Source organism: Puntigrus tetrazona, chromosome 1, assembly GCF_018831695.1.
Source record: "Puntigrus tetrazona isolate hp1 chromosome 1, ASM1883169v1, whole genome shotgun sequence".
Classification (NCBI taxonomy): Eukaryota; Metazoa; Chordata; class Actinopteri; order Cypriniformes; family Cyprinidae; genus Puntigrus; species Puntigrus tetrazona.
In genome coordinates this window covers 2,746,240-2,757,655 of record NC_056699.1, presented here as the reverse complement: position 1 = coordinate 2,757,655, position 11,416 = coordinate 2,746,240, and positions in this window count along the sequence as shown.

Sequence of the window (11,416 nt, the reverse complement as noted above, 5' to 3'; positions counted from 1 at the left end):
ATTTTAATTAATTTGAATTATGAATTTAATTTTAATTTTAATTAATTTTAATTCTGAATTAATTTAATTTTAATTTAATTTCAATTAATTTAATTTCTTAATTTAATTTTAATTTTAATTTAATTTTAATTAATTTAATTTAATTAATTTTTTAATTTCTTGAATTTAATTTTAAACTTGGGACTTTAATTTTAATTTAATTTTAATTTTAGAATTTTTAATTTTTAATTTAATTTTTAATTTTTTAATTTTAATTTTAATTTTAGAATTTTAATTTTTAATTTTGTAATTTTAATTTTAATTTTAATTTTGACTTAATTTTTAATTTTAATTTCATAATTAATTTAATTTTAATTTTAATTTTAATTTTAATTTTAATTTGAATTTTAATTTTAATTTAATTTAATTTGACTTAATGTAGATTTTAATTTTTAATTTTAATTCTTAATTCTAATTTTAATTTTAACATGAATTTTAATTAGAATTTTTAATTTTACTCCTTTAATTTCAATCTTAATTCTTAACTTTAATTCTAATTTCCAATTTAATTAATTTACTTAATTCTAATTTTAATTTTTAATTTAATTTTAATTTTAATTTTAATCTTAATTTTTAATTTTAATTTTAATTTTTAATTTGTTCTAATTAACTTAATTTAATTTAATTTAATTTTAATTTAATTTTTAATTTAATTAATTTTAATTTGAATTTCGAATTTTAATTTTAATTTTAATTTTTAATTACTAATTTAATTTTAATTTTGAATTTTAATTTTAATTCTAATTGAACTTTAACTTTAATTACCTAATTTTTAATTTTTAATTTAATTTTTAATTTTAATTTCAATTTAATTTTAACACTTGTAATTTTAATCTTCAATTTTTAATTTTAATTTTAATTTAATTTTAATTTTGTAATTTTAATTTTAATTTTAATTTTAATTTTAATTTTTAATTTAATTTTAATTTTAATTTTAATTTTAATTTTACTTAATTTTTAATTTTAATTTTAATTTAATTTTAATTTAATTTTATTTTTAATTCTAAATTTTAATTTTAATCCTGAATTTAATTTACCTTAATTCTAATTTAATTTAATTAATTTGCACTTTAATTAGCTTAGACTTAATTTTAATTTAATTCTTAATTTTAATTCTAATTTTTAATTTTAATTTTTAATAATTTTTAATTTTAATTTAATTTTAATTTACTTAATTTTAATTTTAAGTCTAATTTTTAATTTCTAATTTTAATTTTAATTTTAATTTTAATTTAATTCTTAATTCTAATTAATTCTTAATTTTAATTTTAATTTTAATTTTAATTTTAATTTTAATTTTAATTTTCACTTAATTTTAATTTTAGAATTTTAATTAATTTCTAATTTTTAATTTTAATTTTAACTCAATTTAATTGAACCCACTTTAATTTAATTTAATTTTTAATTTGAATTTTAATTTTAATTTTTAATTCTTAATTCTTAATTTAATTAATTTTCATTAATTTTTTAATTTTAATTTTAATTTTAATTTAATTAGAATTTACTTAATTTTAATTTTTATTTTAATTTTACTCGACTTAATTTACATTTTAATTTAATTCTCTAATTTTAATTTGAATTTTAATTTTAATTTTAATTTTAATTTTAATTTTTAATTTTTAATTTGACTTATGAATTTTTAATTTAATTTAATGAATTTTAATTTTATTTAATTTAATTTTGAATTTAATTTAATTTAATTTTAACTTCAATCTTAATTTATAATTTTTAATTAATTTTTAATTTTAATTTTAATTCCCACCTTAATTTTAATTTTTAATTTAATTCTTAATTTTAATTTAATTTTAATTTATTACTCCTAATTTTAATTTAATTTTAATTTTAATTTTAATTTAATTTTTAATTTTTCCTAATTTAATTTAATTTCAATTTTAATTGAATTTTAATTTTAATTTTAGAATTTAACTTACTTTAATTAATTTATCTTAATTTTAATTTAATTTTAATTTTAATTTTAATTTTAATTTTTAATTTAATTTAATTTAATTCTGAATGAATTTAATTTTAATTTTAATTTTAATTTTAATTTTAATTTAATTTTAATTTTTAATTTTAACTTTAATTCTTAATTTTAATTTCTACTCCTAATTTAATTTAATTTTAATTTAATTTTAATTTTAATTTTTAGACTTTAAGTTTAATTTTAATTTAATTTAATTTAATAATTAATTTTTAATTTAATTTAATTTTTAACACTTAATTTTAATTTAATTTTAATTCTTATTAATTTGTAATTTTAATTAGATTTTAATTTTAATTTTAATTTTAATTTTAATTTTAATTTTTAATTTTAATTTAATTTTAATTTTTATTTTAATTTTAATTTAATTTCTAATTTCAATTTTAATTTCAATTTTAATTTTAATTTTAATTTCAATTTTAATTTTTAAATTTTTAATTAATTTTAATTTTAATTTAATTTTAATTAATTTTAATTTAATAATTTTAATTTTAATTTAATTTTTTCATGAATTTAGACTTTAATCTTTAATTTACCTTTAATTTAATTTCAATTTAATTTTAACTTTAATTTAATTTTAATTTACTGAATTTTAATTTTTAATTTTAATTTTAATTTTTCAATTTAATTTTACTTTAATTTAACTTTAGAATTTCTAATTTTAACCTAATTTAATTTTTAATTTAATTTAATTTCAATTTTAATCTTTAATTTTAAATTGCTCTTAATTTTTTAATTTAATTTAATTTAATTTAATTTAATTTGTAATTTTTAATTTCTAGAATTTTTGTTCTTAATTTTAATTTTAATTTTTAATTTTAATTTTAATTTTAATTAATTTTAATTTTAATTTAATTTTAATTTTAATTTTAATTTAATTTAATTTAATTTTAATTTTAATTTTAATTTAATTTGAATGAATTCAATTTCAATTCTCTTAATTTAATTTTAATCTCTAATTTTAATTTTAATTTTAATTTAATTTTAATTTCAATTTAATTTTGAATTAATTTCATTTTACCCCCAATTTTAATTTTTAATTCTTCACCAATCTTAATTTTAATTTTAATTTTTAATTTTAATTTTAAATTTTAATTTTAATTTTTAATTTAATTTTAATTTTAATTTTAATTTTTAATTTTAATTTAATTTAATTTTAATTTTAATTTAAATTTAAATTTAATTTAATTCTTGAATTTTAATTTTAATTTCACTTTAATTAATCACCTCAATTTTTCAATTTTCAATTTTATTTTTAATTTTAATGACTTAATTTAATTTAATTTTAATTTTAATTAGCCTCTTAATTTAATTTTAATTTTAATTTACCTTAATTTTTAATTTTAATTTTAATTAATTCTAATTTTAATTTTTAATTTCATGACTTCAATTTTAATTTTAATTTTACTTTACTTTAATTTTAATTTTTAATTAATTTAATTCTTAATTTTAATTTTAATTTTTAATTCTTAACTTAATTTAGAATTTAATTTACTTTAATTTGAATTTAATTTCAATTTTAATTTGAATTCTTCACCCCAATTTAATTTCAATTTTAATTAATTTTAATTAATTTAATCAATTTTAATTTTAACTTAATTTTAATTAATTTTAATTTTGCTTTAATTTCAATTTCAATTTAATTTAATTTTAATTTTGTCTTAATTTTTAATTCTAATTTAATTTAATTTTAATTTTAATTGTTAATTGAATTTTAATTAATTTTTAATTTTAATTTTAAATTTAATTTAATTTAATTTTAATTTTACTAATTAATTAATTTAATTTAATTGAATTTAATTTTAATTTTAATTTAACCTTAATTTGAATTTAATACTTAATTTCAATTTCAATTTTAATTCTAATTTCATTTTAATTTTAATTTGAATTTTAATTTTAATTTTTAATTTAATTTTAATTTAATTTAATTTTAATTTTAATTTTTAATTTTAATTTAATTCTTTAATTTTAATTTTAATTTTAATTTTTAATTTTAATTTAATTTTAATTTTTAATTTTAAATTTAATTTTAATTTAATTTAATTTAACTTTTAATTTAATGAATTTTAATTTTAATTTTACTTAATTTTAATCCCAATTCACTCAATTCTTAATTTCCACTCACTTCCACTCACCTCCCACTCCCACTCCCCACCATTTTAATTTCACTTTAATTTCACTTTAATTTGCGAATTTCAATTTAATTTTAATTTTGAATTTTAATTTAATTTTAATTTTAATTTTAATTTTAATTAATTTTTAATTTAATTTTAATTTTAGAACTTCAATTTTAATTTTAATTTTAATTTAATTTACTTAATTTAATTAATTTTAATTTAATTTTTAATTTTACTCACTTTAATTTGCACTTCACTTTAATTCTTAAATTCTTTAATTTACTAATTTTAATTTGAATTAATTTTAATTTAATTTTAATTTCATAATTTAATTTAATTTAATTCTTAATTTTAATTTTAATTTCACTCAATTTAAATTTAATTTCAATTTTTAATTGAATTTTAATTTAATTTTAATTTTAATTTAAGCCTAATTTACTTTAATTTTAATTTATGACTTAATTTAATTACCTCTTGCACTCTGAATTTTTAATTTTAGCCTTAATTTTAATTTTAATTGGAATTTTTAATTAATTTACTTAATTTTAATTTAATTTAATTTTAATTTAATTAATTTCCTAATTTCAATTTAACTTTATCTTAATTTAATTCCTTTAATTTCAATTTTAATTTAATTTAATTTTGAATTTAATTGAATTTAATTTTAATTTAATTTAATTGAATTCAATTTAATTCCAATTTAATTTCATAATTTTTAATTAATTTAATTTTTACTTAATTCACTTAATTTTTAATTTTAACTTTAATTTTAGTCTTAATTTTACCCTCTTAATTAATTTTAATTAATTCTTTAATTTAATTTTAATTTTAATTTAATCATAATTTAATTCTTAACTTTAATTTAATTTAATCTGCACTCACAATGACTTTAATTTTCACTCAACTTACTTCAATTTAATTTTAATTTTAATTTTAATTTTAAATTTAATTTACCCTGAATTTTAATTAATTAATTTAACTTTTAATTTAATTCAAATTTTAATTTTAGAATTTAATTTAAATTTTAATTTTTAATTTAATTTTAATTTTAATTTAATTTTAATTCTTAATTTTAGAATTTTAGAATTTTAATTTCAATCTCAATTTAATTTCTACTTTCACTTTAATTTAATTTTAATTTTAATATTTTAATTGAATTAATTTAATTTAATTTTTAATTTAATTTTAATTTTTAATTAATTTTTAATTTAATTTTAATTTCTTAATTTTTATTTTAATTTAAATTTTAATTTTAATTCTTAATTTGAATTTTTAATTCTTAATTTAGAATTAATTTTAATTTTAATTTTAATTTTAATTTAATTTTAATTTTAATTCTTAATTTAATTGATGAATTTGAATTTTAATTTTTAATTCTTAATTTCAATTTTACTTAGAATTTTAATTTAATTTTAATTCTAATTTTACTTTAATTCTAATTTAATTTTTAATACTTTACCGAATTTTAATTTTTAATTTAATTCTTGATTCTTAATTTTAATTTAAATTTTGATTCTAATTTTACCTCGAATTTTAATTTAATTCTCAATTTTAATTTTAATTTAATTTGTACCTTAATTTAATTTAATTAATTCTTAATTTTAATTTTAATTTTAATTTTAATTTTAATTAATCTTAATTTTAATTTTAATTTATGAATTTTGAATTTACTTTACTTTAATTTTAATTTTAATTTAATTTTTAATTTTAATAATTTTAATTTTAGAATGAATTTTAATTTTAATTTTAATTTAATTCTTAATTTAATTAATCTTAATTTAATTTTAATTTAATTTAATTTTAATTACCTTAATTTAATTTACTAATAATTGAATTTTAATTTTAATTTTAATTTTTAATTTGAATTCTTGAATTTAGATTTTTAATTTTAATTTTAATTTTAATTTTAATTTAATTTGAATTTTAATTTTAATTTTAATTTAATTTTAACTTTGAATTTAATTTAATTTTAGTTTTAATTTTAATTTTAATTTTAATTTTAATTTAATTGAATTAAAGAATTTTAATTATGAATTTAATTAGACTTTTCTTAATCTTAATTTAATTTAATTTTTAATTTTTAATTTAATCCTTAATTTTAATTTTAATTTTAATTTACTTTAATTTTAATCTCTTAATTTTAAATTTAATTTGAATTAATTTACTTAATTTTGACTTTAATTTAATTCTAATTTTAATTTTAATTTAATTTAATTTAATTTAATTTTAATTTTAATTAATTCAATTTTTAATTAATTTTTTATTCTTTTACCTGACTAATTTTTAATGAATTTAATTTCAATTTTCAATCTTAATTCTTAATTTGAATTTGAATTTAATTTTAATTAAATTTTTAAATCTCTTAATTAATTTAATTTTGACTTTACTAATTTTAATTTAATTAATTCTTTAATTTTAATTTTTAATTTTAATTTTAATTTAATTTTAATTTAATTTTAACACTTGAATTTACCTTAATTTTAATTTTTAATTTTACTTAATTTTTAATTTAATTTACCTCTCACCCCACTTCACCCTCTTAATTTTAATTAATTCACTCCCACTCACTTTAAATTTCACTTAATTTTAATTTGAATTTTAATTTTAATTTAATTGTAATTAATTAACTTGAATTTTTCTAATTTTACTGAATTACCCACTCTTAACTCTTAACTTTAATTTAATTCTTAATTTTAATTTTAATTTGAATTTTAATTTTAATTTAATTTGAATTTAATTTTAATTTTAATTAATTTTAATTTTAATCTAATTTTAATTCTTAATTTAATTTGAATTTAATTTAAATTTAATTCTAATTTGAATTTTAATTTTAATCTTAATCTTTAAACTTTAATTTTACAATTACCTTATCTTAATTTTACTAATTTTAATTTTTAATTTTTAATTTTTCACTTTTAATTTTGTAATTTTAATTTTAAATTTAATTTAATTTAATTTAATTTAATTAACTTTAATTTACCACTCTAATTCTAATTTAATTTTAATTTTAATTCTTATTTCGAATTTTAATTATGAGACTTAATTTTAATTTTAATTAATTTTAATTTTTCAATTTTAATTTAACTTTAATTTTAATTTTAATTTCAATTTTAATTTTTAATTTAATTTGAATTTTAATTTTCATTTCAATTTTAATTTAACTTAATTTTGAATTCTTAATTTCCACTTTAATTTTAAATTGTAATTTTAATTTCATAATTTAATTTAATTTTAATTTTAATTTTAATTTAATTTAATTTACTTTAATTAGAATTTTAATTTTTAATTAATTTAATTTTAGAATTTTAATTTTAATTTTAACCTTAATTTAATTTTAATTTTAATTTTAATTTTAATTTTAATTTCTATTTCCCACCTTCAATTCCACTCCAATTTCAATTTTAATTTAATTTTTAATTTCACTTTACTCTCATTTAATTTTAATTTAATTTTAATTCCAATTTTAATTTCAATTTTAATTTTAACTTTAACTTCAATTTTAATCTTGAATTTTTAATTCCAATTTTAATTTTAATTTAATTATGAATTTTAATTTTTATTTAATTTTTAATTTAATTTTGAACTTACAATTAATTTAGAATTTTAATTTTAATTTTGAATTTAATTTTAATTTTAATTTCAATTTAATCTTTGAACTTGGTTTTAATTTGCACTCCCAATTTAATTTGAATTTTAATTTTAATTTACTTTAATTTTAATTTTAATTTTCTAATTTAACTTTAATTTTAATTTTAATCTCAATTTTAATTTTCAATTTTAATTTTAATTTTAATTTAATTTTTAATTCTAAATTTTAATTTTAATTCTCCTTAATTTTAATTTGAATTCTTAATTTAATTTGAATTTTAATTTAATTTGAATCTAATTTTAATTTGAACTCCCACCTCTTTAATTTTCACTTTAACCTCAATTTTAATTTAATTTTAATGAATTTTTAATTTTAATTTTAATTTTAATGAATTTTAATTTTTAATTCTAATTTAATTATATCTTAATTTTAATTTTGAACTTTAATTTAATTTAATTTTTAATTTTAATTTTAATTTAATCTTTACCCTCAATTTTAATTTTACTTTAATTTTAATTTAATTTTTTTAATTTAATTTCTTAATTCTAATTTTAATCTTTAATTTTAATTTTCACTCTGACCCTCACTTAATTTCACCTTAATTTAATCTAATTTCATAATTTCAATTTCAATTCTTCACTTTAATTTTCAGAATTCTGAATTTAATTTCTTAATTTTGAATTTAATTCACTTAATTTTATCTCTTCAATTTAATTTTAATTTTAATTCTTAAATTTTTAATTTTTAACTTTAATTTAATTTAATTTTACCTTTAATTTTAATTAATACTAATTTTAATTTTAGAATTTTAAATTTTAATTAATTTTTAATTTTAATTTCTTTTTAACTTTTAATTTTAATTTTAATTTTAATTTTAATTTTAATTTAATTTTTAAATTTAATTTAATTTAATTTTAATTTTAATTTTAATTTTAATGTAATTAATTTTTTAATTTAATTCCACTTTAAATTTTAATTTCATAATTAATCTTAATTTTAATTTAATTTAATTTAATTTTTAATTTAAATTTTAATTTTAATTCTTAATTTTAATTTAGACTTTTTACTTGACTTTAATTTTTAATTAATAATTAATTTTAACTTAATTTAATTTAATTTAATTCTAATTAATTTTAATTTTTAATTTTACCTTGAATTTAATTTAATTTTAATTTTAATTTTAATTTTAATTTTAATTCTTAATTTTAGAATTTTAATTTTAATTTTTCCCTGTAATTTACCAATTTTAGAATTACCCACTTGAATTTCATGAATTTTAATTTAATTTCAATTTTGTAATTAATTTTAATTTTAACTTAATTCTTACTTTACCTACTAATTTACTTAATTAATTTTAATTTTAATTTTAATTTCTAATTTTAATTTTAATTTTAATTTTAATTTCATTTTAATTTAATTTAATTTAATTTTAATTTTAATTTAATTTTAATTTTAATTTTTAATTAATTTTACTCTAATTCTTATGAATTTTAATTTAATTTTAATTTTAATTTAATTTAATTTTTAATTTCAATTTTTAATTAATTTTAATTTTAATTCTTAATTTTAATTTTTAATTTTGGTCTTCAATTTTAACTTTAATTTCAATTTTAATTAATTTACTTTAATTTTAATTTTAATTTTAATTTTAATTTTAATTTAATTTGAATTTTAACTTTAATTTTTTAATTTAATTTTAATTTTTAATTTAATTTTAATTCTAATTTTAATTTTAATTTTTAATTTTAATTTAATTTGACTTTAATTAATTCTCAATTTTAATTTCAATTTAGAATTTTTTAATTTTTAATTTTTAATTTAATTTTCAATTAATTTAATTTTAATTTTAATTTAATTTTAATTTGTAATTTAATTTTAATTTAATTTTTAATTTTAATTCTTAAATTTAATTTTTATTTTAATTTTAATCTTAATTTAATTTAATCTAATTTTAATTTAAATTTTAATTTAAATTTTAATTTAATTTTTAATTTAATTTTACCTAATTTTAATTTTTAATTTTAACTTCAATTTTAACTTTAATTTTTAATTTTAATTAATTTTTAATTCTAATTTTAATTTAATTTTAATTTCACCTCACTAATTTGTAATTCTTAATTGGTCTTAATTCTTTAATTTTAATCTAATTTCACTTAATTTTATTTTAATTTTAATTTTAATTTAATCTTTAATTTAATTTATCTTTAATTTTAATTTAGAATTAATTCTAATTAATTTTAATTTAATTTTAATTTTAATTTAATTTAATTTTTAATTTTAATTTTAATTTTAATTTTAATTCTTAATTTTAATTTAATTTTAATTTTAATTTAATTTTATTTTTAATTTCTAATTTTAATTTTAATTTAATTTTAATTTTAATAATTTAATTCTTATTTTAATTTAATTTAATTGAATTTTAATTTTTAATTTTAATCTTATTTTTAATTCTAACTTTAATTTTAATTTTAATTCTAATCTAATTTTAATTTTAATTTAATTTTAATTTTAATTTTAATTTTAATTTTAATTTAATTTTAAATTAATTTTAATTTTAATTTTAATTTAATTTTAATTTTAACTTTAATTTTAATTTTGAATTTTTAGAATTTGAATTTGAATTAGAATTTAATTTTAGAATGAATTTTAATTTTAATTTTAATTTCACTTTTTAATTAATTCTTAATTTTTAATTTTAATTTAATTTTAATTTTTAATTTTTAATTTTAATTTTAATTTTTAATTTTAATTTTAATTTTACTTTTAATTTTAATTTAATTTAATTTTAATTTTAATTTTAATTTAATTTTAATTTTAATTTTAATTTAATTTTAATTTTAATTTTAATTTAATTTTGACTTTAATTTTAATTTAATTTTAATTTACACTTTAATTTTGAATTTTAATTTAATTTTTAATTTTAATTTAATTTTAATTTAATTTTTAATTTAATTTCTTAATTTTTACACTTAATTTTAATTTTAATTTAATTTCACTTAACTTTAATTTAATTTTTAATTTTAATTTTAATTTTAATTTTAATTTTAATTTTAATTTTAATTTTAATTTTAATTTTTAATTTTAATTTTAATTTTAATTTTTATTTTAATTTTAATTTAATTTAATTTTTAATTTTAATTTTAATTTTAATTTAATTTAATTTAATTTTAATTTTAATTTTAATTTAATTTAATTTAATTTAAATTTTAATTTTAACTTTAATTTTAATTTAATTTTTAATTTAATTTTAATTTAATTTTAATTTTAATTAACTTTAATTTTAATTTAATTTAATTTTTAATTTTAATTAATTTTAATTTAATTTTAATTTTAATTTTAATTTAATTTAATTTAATTTTAATTTTTAATTTAATTTTTAATTTTAATTTTAATTTTAATTTAATTTTAATTTTAATTTGAATTTTAATTTTAATTTAATTTTGAATTTTAATTTTAATTTAATTTTAATTTTAATTTAATTTTAATTTTAATTTTTAATCTTAATTTTAAATTTAATTTTAATTTAATTTAATTTTAATTTAATTTTAATTTTAATTTTAATTTTACTATGAATTTTAATTTTAATTTAATTTTATTTTTTAATTTTAATTTTAATTAATTTAATTTAATTTTTAATTTAATTTTAATTTAATTTAAATTTTAATTTTTAATTTTAATTTTTAATTTTAA